Here is an 8,578-nt window from a genome sequence, read left to right on the forward strand (position 1 = left end):
TATATATATATATATATATATATATATATTAAATAACTGTCCATCTATCCATAAGATAAATTTCAACTATTCAAATTTCGACTTACCTAGATTTGCTTTTAATGTACATCCTGTCGCATTTATTCGAAAAACTCTCTATATTTTCAATGATAATATATGCAAAAATATATATACATACACAGATACATATATATACATACATTAATATATATATTGTCTCGGTTTTTTTTTTAAGTTTTAACAAAAAGAAAAATTAGAGCTGACTCGGAATCGGACTCTTGAGAAGGAAGGTCGCAATCCTATTCCTACACGAATTCCTTCCAACGTTGCAAGTTCTTTTGTATAAAGCCGACGCGGCGCCTTTCTCTCTCCTCCTCCTCCTCCCCGTCGTCGCCACCTCCCTCCCTCCCTCCCCTCCCCTCCCTTCCCTCCTCCGCCCCTCCCCTCCCCTCCCCTCCGCCGCGAGAAGAGTGGTCCCCGCCTCCAGCCGCCGATGGCCGCGATCGCGCCCCCGCCCCCGCCCTCCCCGCCCCCCGCGGCGGAGGCCGAGAGATCGGACGGCCCGGGCGAGCCCAACGGCAATGCTGCGGGGGGCGCCCCCTCCCCCGCGCGGAGCAAGCCGGCCGGCGGAGAGGCCGGGGGCGGCCTGCTCGGGCCGGGCGCGTGGCCCGCCCTCCCCCGGCGCCACCCGCTAGGGCTTCCGCTCCTTCCTCGTCGAGGTCGTCGCCGGATTCCCCCGCGCCGATGACTTAGCTGATGGGTTGTCGGAACTCTCCGTATCGGAGGTGACTTTTTCTTCCTTCTCTTTTTTGGGCTTTTCGATTTTCTGCTCGTTGCTCCGTTTGGTTCCGCGGGACGAGTTTTGCGTATCAATCTGGACACGATGGCGATCTTCTTTCGCTACTGGGATTATTACTGGAGAGTGTTGGGAGCGTGATGCGATGTGTATTGGATTTCTGCTGTGTGTTCGTTCAGATATGCCTCTGGAATTGTAGATCTTCTGCTTCTTAAAATAGAGCGTGAAGTGAACATATAATTGAATGCATAGGAGCAGAATGATGGGGAGTTGGGATGGATCGGAAAAGGTGCAGTTTTTCTTTTTTCTTCTCTTTTTTTTTCTTTCTTTCCTTTCTTGAACTGCTTTAATATAAGCATAGCCAAAGTTGCAAACTTTTTCCTGAATTTTCTGTTAAATTCGCTGAGTGCTGAGGGAGAGAGAACGATGGAGGTAGAGTGTTGTTTCGTCTCAATTCTAGCAATGTGTAATTATGGAAACAAATTTCCGTGTGTATGTAGGCGACTGAATCTGTACTTTAGAGAAGAGATGGACATAAGTTTAGTTTATGAGGTCCGGGATTATTTTCCCTTTTCTGTCTCTGGTTTTGTTGATCAGTTGTGTCTGTTTATTCGGGTGGGTGTAGCTTTTGTCATGTTTTTCTGTCTGGTTTATTTTAGTTAATTTTCTGCCTTTTTTTCCTATAGGGAACTGAAACCAATGAAGTCGAGACTCCAAACCACATAACGCCATCAAACCGCCAAAGATCAACTAGGCGTAATGGCGGTTTTGACTCTCAACAAACTAGCCCAGCTTGGAGGAATGGGCATCAGCAGCCGCGGAGCTCTTCTTTCAGATACCGTAGCGGTGGGCAACATGTACGTGCTGCTGGTTTTCACCAGCAAATGGTGAGGCACGACCAACAGCGAGGAAATCGAGAGTGGCCTTCTCGTCAAGTTGGAGGATTTGGTCCCAGGTTCATGAGGCCGGTGCCGCCACCCCCAGTCCCTTTCCCTTTTCTTCATCCTTATCATCCAGTAATCCCACCACAGGCGTTTCCATTGGGTAACCTCTTAGCCTATCCTCCTGGTAAAGCCAAATTGACTGTCCATCTCCTCTCTGCTAAATTGCTACATGTTTGGTTATTGATATCTCAATAATTTGTCAGAGATGGCGCCTCATTTTTTCCCGCCTCTACCCCCGGATATACAAGCCGGCAGCCCCTTTCCAGTGCTGCCTCCTCTAGCTGTCTATTCTCCATTGCATTTTGAGATATTGAGGCAGATTGAGTATTATTTCAGGTATTTATATATCTCTCTTTCATCATTCTTGCTTGAACTGCAATTTTCCTTTCTGACATTCTGACTCTATCTGTCATTCAATTCGCTCTTGCAGTAAGGAGAATTTAATAAAAGATCTCCACTTTCGGAAGGAATGGAATGGACAGGGCTGGGTCCACATTTCAATAATAGCATCGTTTAAGAAGGTGAGTTTATTTTGGGTTGATTTAGTTGATGGCGCAGTTCTATACTGCTTTTTTAGCTGAGTGTGGTCTTACATTGCTGTTAGATTTAATTTTATATATAGGTATCTAACGCATGGAGAAGCACATTGTTCATCGTGTTGCTCTGTTATGGTTTTTCTGCAATTTTTTGTGTTTATAGACTTTCGATTTTTCAGATTTATGTGTTGGCAGATCGTAGGGGAACATAAGTATCTACATATTTAACAACAAAGAGCTTGACACCTTTGTGTGCGCACATGTGCTTGAGTGTGCATTCTGATAGTACAGTACGAAGTTATTGTCTGGATCTTTGAAGCTGTAGTTAAGTATAAAGTCTTTTGGTGAAGCAGAAGTTAGTTCTTTCTTAATTTCTAAATACACACTTGAGTTAACAATTGAGATTGGGAAAGGAGACGTTTCGATATTGTCAATCAACTTTTGTCTAGTCAGATTCAGGTATCAGTAGAGCAACTCCATATGGTTCAAAAATTATCCCCTGGCACGGAAGTTACATTTTTACTCTATGCTCCAACCACATATTCAGTTTTAAAACTCTTTTCTCGTGTTCAATTGCATTTTACACTCCCAATCTTCACTTGATCTTAGCCACAGGATGTGATAATGTTGTGAAGTCGAGTGCAAAACTGAATCATATTTGTGAATGCATGAATTGCCGGGTTCTTCCACATGACGTTCTGTTCCCAATACGTGAGTCAATAAACAGTATGTTCTGTGCGCTTTTATGCAGGTTTCAAGTATGACGAGAGATATTAATCTTATTTTAGATGCCATACGAACTTCAACCATGTTGGAAATACAGGTATAATTTAGTAACCCTCCATGCATGAGCTGAGTCTAAATTAAGTATGTACATTATATATAATTCTGTTTCGTTACACGCTGTATTAGTTAATTGTGGATTCTTCTTTATTGATTTGGTTGTACTTTAGGGCGAAATGGTTAGGAAGCGAGATGACTGGGAGAAATGGCTTGTTCCTAAGGACTTCATGGTCTCCAGCGATACAAGCCCTCCAGTCCAGTAGATACACTGGGCATTCAGAAAATCATCTCTCGGTGATTTGGGCTACTGACCATCGCCGTGCTTGTAACATGCCATATCGTTTCTTGATGCTTTTGTGGATAGATCCTCGTTGTGTGTAAAGACTAGCCAGATGGAAGCCAGTCGGGTCATCATCTTGTTAGATCCGTTTCACTGTATTTTGGCCGAAAAAGGGAGTGCACTGTAATGTGAGAGACCTCAGACTGACAACCTTGCCCGAAGGGTATGGAACATACATTCTTGTTAAGCACACAAACAAAGGAAAATTAGAAAAGGAATAACAAGGCTTATGAATTGCGGATCAATAGCCGATGGAAGGCATAGCTGGTCGAGCTGATTGCACGAGTGATGAGACATGCATCAGGATAATGCTTGTTGAAGTTGATGTGTCATCTTGGGACCTAGTTTTCGCCCCTCGGATGGTTATTTTTGCTCAATCTTTGAGGCGATGCTGAAGATACAATGCCAAAAGATGCAAGAAAGTGAACACTGGATGATACATGCTTTTTCACAAGAAAAGGAGGGAAGGAGCAGTTCTAGTTGATGCTGCAACTGGCCACACGACTGCTCTGTCTTTGATCACGCCATGCCCTGTCAACTCGAATTTGTCTTTGTCATTCCAATATGTTCTTTAGATGTACTCATCTTTGCCCCATCTTGATATTTGCCTGCTCAGAAGTTGTCTCCGAATAGAGTCATAGGCAGTCATGCCTTTCTTTAATGAAATGTACATATAATCGAACCTGATTTTGTCGTTTTCATGTTTATACGCATTCATATATTCTGGGTGTCGACTAGTTAATGTTCTAGCCGATGTGAGTTGCAGTGTCTTTATTTCCTCGTTTGAAATGTTTCCATGTAAGATTATCAACTCACTTGGTGTCTGCTGGTATCACTGCTCTGATAATGGGGCAACATACAGGGATGAAATCTTGTCAAAACGAAATGTTTTGATTTAGAGACAGGGTGGCCTTTTCTCATGAAACATTCAGTACATGAACCTGAGCAGAATCGAGGACTTTATTCATGTCTTTGCTTAGCAACCAGGCCCAAATCTGCAGCCGAAAAAGCTCATTGTTCGGCTTGATTCAGCTCGGGATTACCCTGAATGAAAATGTTCTTGCTTAGTCCAAAATTAGTCAACCAAAATCAAGTAAAGATCATCTTATATTGGAGAAAGAGAACGATCAAAGCTGTGAATCTGTTTGAAATTCGAATTTAGGAAAAATGCATGCCTTCGTGAAGTTTGGAAAGCTTGATTTCTATATATATTCACGGTAAGAAAAAGAGCATGGGTTGCGCAACTATATATATTTCGTTTCGACTAATAACTTTCGAATCTAAGTTTGGTTTTTCATCAAATACAAGCTAAACATCTATTTAAAATGACTTGACCTTGTTTCTAGAACTACAAACTTGGAGTTTTTTATCTCTTATGTTACGTTTGGTTGAAAGGAACCATTTCCTTTTTTAACCAAGACAATATTAATTGTTATTAATTATTAATTAGTATTAGATAATAAAATTAATTATCTATTTTGAAATCCACCTGATACCCTAAAAAACCTCAAACTTTAGCTTTGGTCCGAATTGTACATTAAACTTTCTTCTGTCTCATAAAAACCCCCAGCTTCCTTTGTCTCATAAAAAAAAATCACAATTTTAGGTTTAGTTCCAATTTTACTCTAATTTTTGTTGTCTCATAAGAAAATCACAAACTTTTACTTTTAATCCCAAATCTACCCCGTTAACCCTCTGTCCAAAGTCGCCCTTAATGATCTTACGTGACATTTTCACGTCATTGCTCTACTTTTTCCCCCAAATTTCATATCCAAGAAATAGTCTTTTGGAGATGGATTTCTACATCAGCTCAGATAACATCTTATTGGATATGAAATTTGGGTAAAAACTAGAGCAATTAAGGTTGAATTTTAATATTTTATCAATTGCACTTACTCTTAAGAGGGTTTTCCTTCCATCTTGCACGTGATCTTCGATTTTGCTTTCAGTCTTCAATCTCCCATGCTCGGGAGTATTCCATCTCTCGCGGTGAGAGAGCTCGCCTTTGAGACACTCGAATAACTCGTGCTTAAAAGTTTTCCATCTCTCGGTTGTCAACAAAAAATTTTGAACAAAAGGTTAACGGGGGTGGATTTGTATTTATTTTTTATGAGACAGAAACAATTTTAGGGTAGAATTGGGATTAGACAATAGAATTATGACATGACCTAAAGTTTGGAGTATTTCATAAGATAAAAAAAAGTTTAGAGTTGAATTGGGACCGGACCTAAAGTTTGGATTTTTTATGGAACAAAAAAAAACTTAGGATAAAAATTAGGACTAAGCTTAAAGTCAGAGTTTTTTTTGGGGTTTTAGGCCGTTATTTTACGAGGTGCCTTCATCGGACGGTTCACAATGCATCGTACTCGCTGTCGCACGGTAAATCCGGTCCTCGAGGAGCACCAGATCCCCATCTCCGGAGTTTTCACCGACTTCTCCATGTTGACCATACTGTCCTTCCAATACCCACGTGGCGCAATATCATTAGTCAGTTTAAAAAAAGAGCACATATTTGTTCCTCTATCACCTCTTAAAAATCAAAATCTCCCCCAAAAACTCCCATGCATCGCCCCCTCTACATCTCCTCAAAACCCTAGACCCGTCTCGCCATTTGAACTAGGGGTGATCGGTTCCCGATCCGATCCAATCCAAGAACCGAGAACTGAACCGGGAGGACCGGTTCCCAATTTCTAGGGCTGGGGATCGGACTGGCTAGTCCCGGGACCGTGGACCGGACCAGTTCCAATGGGACCAATTACTTATTGGTAAAGACCAGAGGAAATTGAGGAAATTAGATTAGGCTTTATATTTTTTTTCAAAAATTTTAAAAAGTAATTAAATATATATGTGAAAAAATTAGAAACATATATATTTACCGGTCCGGTCGGTCCGGTTCCCACCCTAGAACCAGGAATTGGTTCCATTTTTAAGAACCGGAAACCGGACCGATATTCCCTAGAACCGGACCAAACCGGTTGATCCGGTCCGGTCCCGGTTCGGGCAGTCCATCTTGCTCACTCCTAATCCGAACGCGACGATGGCGATCCGAAATGGCACGCCCCAATCCAGATCCGGAGCCAACATCGAAGCCCCGCCGCCACAGCACCACCGCAAGGTGGCCCTGATCGCTGGCATTACCGGCCAGGACGGGTCGTACCTCACCGAGTTCTTGCTCGACAGAGGGTACGAGGTCCACGGCCTGATCCATCGCTCCTCCAACTTCAACACCGGACGAGTCAACCCCATCGACGTCGACACCCACAAGGCCCGGACGATGAAGCTTCACTGCGCCGATCTCACCAACGCGTCCTCCCTCCGCCGCTGCATCGACACGATCTCCCCCGACGAGGTCTACAACCTCGCCGCCCACTCCGACGTGGCGGTCTCTTTCCCCGCCGATGCCGTCGCCACGATCACGGTCGCCCTCCGGCTCCTCATGGCCGTGCGCTCTCACGTCTCCGCTACTGGCCGCAGCCACATCCGTTACTGCCAGGCTGGGTCTTCGGAGATGTTCGAGACGAAGTCTGACGAACCTGGGGAGTGGAACAGCAGGAGAGGACGGGACCCGCTGCCGCTGTCCGAGAAATCCCCGTTCCACCCGCGGTCCACGTGCGGCGCGTCCCAGTGCGCCGCCTACTGGAACGCCATGCACTACCGCGAGGCCAACGGGCAGTTCGCGTGCAACGGGATCCTGTTCAACCACCAGTCCCCGAGGCAGGGCGAGAACTCCGTGACCCGGAAGATCACGAGGGCTGTGGGGCGGATCAAGATCGGGCTGCAGAGGGAGCTGTTGTTGGCGGATCTGGAGAATGTGGACGACTACCGCGACTGGGGGTTCGCTGGGGACTACGTGGAGGCGATGTGGTTGATGCTGCAGCAAGAAAAACGGGATCGGTTGAGTGAGTCGACCTGCATTGCAATGGCCATGTGGTGATCGAGGGGTGGGGTATGTCATACCGGCGGAGGTCGACTACTTGAAGGGAGATGCAAGTAAGGCCAGGAAGGTGTTGGGTTGGAAGCCCAAGGTTGGGTTTGAGAAGTTGACGAAGATGATGGTTGGCGAGGACATTGAATTGGCTAAGTTTGAGAAGGTTCTTGTTGATGCTGGGTACATGGATGCTCAGCAACAGCCCTGAGTATTCGGTACTTCTCATCTCTTGCTGCTCTGTTTCTTAACCCTGTGCTCTCTTTTAGTTTTTTAATAGAAGATCGGCTGGATGCAAGTACATATTTTGTTTTTTTCGAGGTTTAAAGGGTTTGAGATGTTCTTGGGATGAAGCATGAGTTCTTCACCAGTTAAGGGTGCGCATGAATACCATTCTGTGCCCGGGAACTATTTCTGAACAGAAATAATTTTTTTTTATTCTGTGCCCGGAAACAATTTCTGAATATTTGAAAGCATTTGATAAACTGACCAAAATTTCTATTCCTAAAGTAGAAAAGAACAGAAATGCATTTGGTAACTACACAAAATTTCTGTTCCCAAATAATATTTTGATAATATTTTGAATTATTTAATTTTTTTTTTCTTTCTACCAATTTTCTTCTTTGGCCATGGCCTGTCGTCGGCGATCGGCGGCCGTCGACCGGCCACAACCCAGGGCCGGCGAGGGCGAGGGTTGGACCCTCGCCGCCTGGGCGAGGCCTAGCCTCGCCGTCTCTGGGCGAGGCCGCCTCACCTGATCTGCGAGGGTCCAGCCCTCGCCCTCGCCTCCGCCGGCGAGGGCAACCCTCACCTCCACCGCCGGCCGGCGAGGGCCGTGACGCCCTCGCCGGCCCTGGGCTATGGCCGGTCGCCAGCCACCAGCCCAGCCCAGGGAAGAACAACACAAAAATAAAAAAAGAAAAAAACGAAAAAGAAGAAAAAAACCTGATTCTCAAAATTGTGCCGAGAAACAATAAGCAACTTTTTTTTACTTCTTGTTTCTCTTCCAAAACTGTTTCTCGGCACAAATTTTTGCAAAAATGTGCCCGGGAACAAAAAGTTTACCAAACGCATTTCTGTTCCCAAACTATTTCTGGGAACAAAAGAACAGAAATTTTCACTGTTTGGCACGTTGCCAAACGGGCCCTAAATGTCTAATCTTTGTCGAGTAGACCAATGAGCTCGAATGTCTGTTGGATGCGTTGCAACTGACCCTATTCATTCGCTTTCAATTGGTACATTTTCTTGTTCAAA

At 44.7% G+C, this 8,578-nt stretch overlaps 2 pseudogenes; both read left to right on the top strand.

Annotated features, from left to right (window-relative positions):
- The first annotated feature begins 443 nt into the window (after positions 1 to 443).
- On the top strand, positions 444 to 4,120 carry LOC115683652 (la-related protein 1C-like; annotated as a pseudogene).
- Positions 4,121 to 6,409: 2,289 nt separating this feature from the next.
- LOC115683654 (GDP-mannose 4,6 dehydratase 2-like) lies at positions 6,410 to 7,638 on the top strand (annotated as a pseudogene).
- Positions 7,639 to 8,578: the final 940 nt, after the last annotated feature.

The sequence above is a fragment of the Syzygium oleosum genome, unplaced genomic scaffold (genome assembly GCF_021117445.2).
Source record: "Syzygium oleosum isolate NSW1041296 unplaced genomic scaffold, Sole_v2.1 Sole_v2.20, whole genome shotgun sequence".
Lineage (NCBI taxonomy): Eukaryota > Viridiplantae > Streptophyta > Magnoliopsida > Myrtales > Myrtaceae > Syzygium > Syzygium oleosum.